We start from the raw sequence: 5,289 nt of genomic DNA on the forward strand, positions 1-5,289 counted from the left end.
AGCCCAGGAGTTGGAGGTTGCTGTGAGCTGTAATGCCACGGCACTCTACCCAGGGGGACAGCTTGAGGCTCTGTCTCAAAAAAAAAAAAAGGAGAAACATGTAATCTAAGTTTCAACTTAATCACAAATTCAATTTATTTTCCCTGTATGGTTAATACATTTATCTTTATTGATACTTTAAAAATTTCAGATTGATATTAGGGTACATTTAGGTTACAACATTTGCACTGGTTAGATAAAGTCTCTATTGCAGTTATGTCCCACACCTAGGAGGTGTACCATATGCCCCCACATTGTGCCCAATATGTGGGAGCACACCAATCTCCCTCCCTCCTCCCCTCTTCTCCCCCCTCCTCCAACTTGAATTGAAGTGAGAGTTCCTCTTGTGTGGGCATGTATTAGTTTGTCTACTGGCTTCATATTAGTGTTGAGTATCTTGGATACCTGCTTTTCTATTTCTAACTCCATCCAGGTTAATACAAAAGATATAATGTCTCCATCTTTTTATGGCCAAATAGTATTCCATGGCATACATATACCACAGTTTGCTAATCCATTCCTGGGTTGATGGGTATTTAAGTTGTTTCCACATCTTAGAGACTGTAAATTGAGCTGTGATAAACAATCTAGTGTAAATGTCCTTATGATAAAATTATTTTTCTTCTGAGTAGATGCCTAGTAATGGGATTGTGGGATCAAATGGAATGCCTATTTTGAGTTTTTTGAGGAGTCTACATACTTCTTTCCAAAGAGACTATATTAGTTTGCAGTCCCACCAGCAGTGTAAGAGTGTTCCCTTCTCTCCACATCCATGCCAGCATCTGCAAAAAATCTTTGAGACAAATTGCTTGAGCCCAAGAGTCTGAGATTGCTGTGAGCTATGATGCCATAGCACTCTACTGAGGGTGACAAAGTGAGACTCTGTCTCAATTAAAAAAAAAAAAAATTGGGCGACGCCTGTGGCTCAAAGGGGTAATGTGCCAGCCCCATATGCTGGAGGTGGCAGGTTCAAGCCAGCTCCAGCCAAAAAAACTCTTGAGACTTTGTGATGTGGGCTATTCTCACTGGGGATTAGTGATATCTCAGGGCAGTCTTTTTATTTCTCTGATGATTAGGGATGATGAGCATTATTTCATGTTTGGTAGCCATTCAGAGAAAGTTCTTCTCTGGTCTTCTTCAGAGAAAGTTCTGTTCATATCTATTGCCCAGTGATAGATGGGACTGTTTGCTCCTTTTTTTGTTGATTAACTAGAGTTCTCTGTAGATTCTAGTTATCAACCCCTGTCAGATTCATAACACTCAAATACCTTTTCCCATTCTGAAGGCTATTTGCTTTAATTGTTGTGTCCTTAGCTGTGTAGAAGCTTTTCAGTTTAATTAAGTCTCATTTGTTTGTGATTGTCACTGAAGTCTTCTTCATAACATCTTTCCCCGGGCCAAAATCATTAAGAATTTTTCCCACACCTTCTTCTAGGATTTTTATCACTTCACATCTTAAATTTAAATCTTTTATCCATCTTGAGTCCATTTTGTAAGTGGTGAAAGGTGCAAACCCAGTTTCAGTCTTTTACATGTGATGATCTCCCAGACCACTTATTGAATAGGGATTCTTTTTTTTTTTTTTTGAATAGGGATTCTTTTCCCCAGCATATGCTTTTGTTTTGTCTATTGAAGATCAGATGGTGATAAAAGACTGGTTTCATCTCTTGATGTTCTATTCTGTTCCATGTCTACAACTCTGGGTTTTTTGTTTTTTTTTTTTTTTTTTTTGAGGCAGAGTCTCACTTTGTAGCCCTTAGTAGAGTGCCATGGCATCACAGCTCACAGCAGCCTCAAACTCTTGGGCTCAAGAAATCCCCTTGCCTCATCCTCCTGAGTAGCTGGGACACAGGTACCCACCACAACACCCAGCTATTGTTAGAGAGGAAGTATCACTCTGGCTTAGGCTGGTCTCCAACCTGTGAGCTCTGGCAATCCACTGGCCTTGGCCTCCCTGAGTGCTAGGATTATAGGCGTGAGCCACCTGGCTATTATGTCTCTATTTTTGTGCCAATACCATGCTCTTTTGACCATTGTGGACTTGTAATATACCCTGAAGTCTGGTAGAGTGATGCCTCTAGTTTGCTTTTATTACTAAGAATTGCCTTGGCTATACAGGGTTTCTTCTGCTTCCATACAAAATGAAAAATAATTTTTTCCAGTTCTTCAAAGTATGATATTGGTATTTTAATGGGGATTGCATTACATTTGTAGATGGCTTTAGTTAGTACAGACATTTTAACAATGTTGATTCTTTCCAGCCAAGCGCATGGTATGTTCTTCTATTTGTTAATGTCTTCTGCTGTTTCTTTCCTTAGGGTTTCATAACTTTCTTTGCAGAGATCCTTCACCCCCTTTGTTAGTCTACCATCTGACGTATTATGACCTGCATTAGGAAGCTGGAAAGTTAACTGCCTATAATTGTTTTTGACAATCACCCCTAGGGAAAAGGCTTGTTTGACTGAATGAATTCCAAATCAAGTCAATACAGAAAGCCTTGCAAGTGTGGGTCTTACAGGAACTACCATATTGGTGAAGCAATGATCCTCCAGGAATGAGGGTTTGAGAAGCTCTAGCCCCAGTTATCTTCTTCCAGTAACTGTTGAGACTCCTGGTTTTCACCATTAATGTGCGCTGTTATTTTTCAAGGGTACTGCAAAACTGGAGAATGGAGGAAATGACTAGGACAAGCCAAGACACCACAACGTTCATTGTTCTTACTAAGAATCTGTCATTTTTCTTGGGGGTGGAAAACACTCCCTGGATTGCTGCCTGGCCTGAAATGGTTGATTCAAACAACATTTTTTCCTTACAACTTTTTTTCTTACCACTTTTCTCATTCCTTTTACAGAAGAAAGAATTTTGGTCCTTACCCCATTTCTTTCAATCAATATTAATGTACACACATGCATTTAAACCAAACCCACCACAGCGGCAAAGATGGCAAGAGGTTAGGTCGAGAAAGGAATATTTTTATGCATAATACTTTTTTGTACTCTGACAATTTCTGCCCTTAAGGTACTCCTATAATTTGGAAAGCTGAGATTGACAGGCAGATCCACTGGCAAGGAGTTCTGTGGGCCACAATTTTCAGCTACAGAGATCCAGGCGGGGCCTGTAAGAAGGAAGCTGTGTTGAATTTATAGACAAGAAACACAATAATTACTACTTAGTGTAAAAATGGAAATTAGGATCCAGACTCATGTACTATATCATATATGAGAAGAAACTCTAAAAGAAACAAAAAGATATTCTAGTACAGGCTCAGTGCCTATGGCTCAGCAGTTAGGGTGCCAGCCACATACACTGGAGATGGTGGGTTCAAACCCAGCCCAGGCCTGCCAAACATCAATGACAACTACAACCACAAAAACAAAAAAACCAAAAAGAAAAACATAGCCAGGCATTGTGGCAGGTACCTGTAGTCCCCACTACTTGGGAGACTGAGGCAAGAGAATTGCTCAAGCCCCAGAGTTTGAGGTTGCTGTGAGCTATGACACCACAGCACTCTACCAAGAATGAGAGCTTGAGACTCTGTCTCAAAACAACAAAAAAAAAAAAAAAAAAGAAGGAAAGAAAAAAGATATTCTAATACAAAAACAAACATATTCATATTCCATTTCATCCTGTGAAAGCAGAAATAGTAGAAGCACATTAAAAAAAAACAATTATCATAGCCACCATGAGATTGCTATCCTTAGAAAATGCTGCTTATAGTATAGGTTGGCCCTTGTCTGGTCTCTGGAAATTTGGATTTGAGGAGGGTTCTCACCAAATCCTCGTTCTCAGAAGTAACGAATGGTTCACTGGGTCTAAACTATACATTTAATATGGTTTATACCAAATACTTGCTTTCCTCTGGGAATCTGGAATTTTTGTACATGCTCAGCAGAGTGGCTGGCTATGTGACAACCCCCCAGCAAAAACCCTGGATGTTTTCCCTTTGTAATTTTGCTTTATATCCTTTCACTTTAATAAACTACAGCTGTGATTACAACTGCATGCTGAGTCCTGTGACTCTTCCTAGCGAACCATCAAACCTGGGGGTGGTCTTCCTCAACACAGTAGACATAGTTGAGATACCATTCAATAAACAAATGTTCAACTTTTGTCAAAAAAATGTACATCAGAACAGCAATGAAATGCTATTTTCCACAATCAGAGACATTCATTTTGAAGAGGCAGTATGATTGACAGGGATGTGCTGAGGAGGGGCACTGTGGTAGCTAACCTCCAACAAAGTCCCAGTGACCTTTGCCTTCTGGAAATCAGCCCTTGGGTAGATTTGTCTGACAGCAATTACAGCAGAAGTGATGATATGATAAGCAGTGCTGTAAGCTGTCTCTACAGTCTCAGTCCAGGTTGTCTAGGATCTAACAAACCTCAAAGCAAAATCTAATGGGAGCAGAAGGGGTGGTGATATGTGCATCCCTATGGTGCTGACTGCTCTCAAGCTCATTGGGATCCAAAGGGGAAAGTCAGCTCAAACGTCAGGTGAGGCTCTTCCTGAGTGGTCACAGCTGTGGATCCTATACATTTCTGAGCATGCACCAGCCAAGTCAGACCCACAGCTACCCAGGCTCACAGGTCATTGTTAATGGGGAGCCATCCACATGCCACCACAATGACCATTCTGACCTAAGATGTGCACAGACCTTAGATAGGACCATTGAACTTCCACAGAAATGGGTTCCTGTACTCTCACATAGAAACCTGGGTGAACAGTGGCCTAAGGGGTGGCCACAAGCATTATTTGGATACCCCCAAACAGACTGAGGGGGTATCCCTAAGGGGGTAAAAATTTAAATGTTAATTTTTTTTAACAGGGGAAAGTGCAAACACAGTCCCTCACTACCACAAATTATGCAGTTGAGTTTCCCATATTTGGAGAAATCGCAGGGGTCAGGACATCTGGAGTGTAATGGGTAAGCCTCGCCCTGGGAAAACCACCTTCGTGATCATGGTATCTCCCCGCCAGGTAAGTATTAAATGTTAAATGTTTTAATGTGAGAAGAACCCAAAGAGTCTGAACACTAGACCCTTCCCACCCACAGTGGTCCCAGGGACCAGGAGACCCACAAGCCAAGCTCTTCCTGGCACCTGGTTTGTTCCACACAGGGAAAGGGAACATGATCACAAAAGATCTGGTCCAAAGTACCTGAAAGTTCAACTTCTCAGAGCAAAAACAAAGACAAGGGTGCTAAGCCCTGTCTGCCTCCACCCAGACCAACTGGTGTCTTGACCTGAGTG

General features: G+C 41.3%; 1 non-coding gene across 1 annotated transcript; it reads right to left on the reverse strand.

The window, feature by feature from the left end:
* Positions 1–4,862: 4,862 nt before the first annotated feature.
* Positions 4,863–5,025, reverse strand: LOC111722143. Its single transcript, XR_002771069.1, has one exon. It is a non-coding gene; the product is annotated as a U1 spliceosomal RNA (small nuclear RNA).
* Between the last annotated feature and the right edge of the window lie 264 nt (positions 5,026–5,289).

Source organism: Otolemur garnettii, unplaced genomic scaffold (assembly GCF_000181295.1).
Source record: "Otolemur garnettii isolate 467f Iridium unplaced genomic scaffold, OtoGar3 scaffold00218, whole genome shotgun sequence".
Taxonomy (NCBI): Eukaryota; Metazoa; Chordata; class Mammalia; order Primates; family Galagidae; genus Otolemur; species Otolemur garnettii.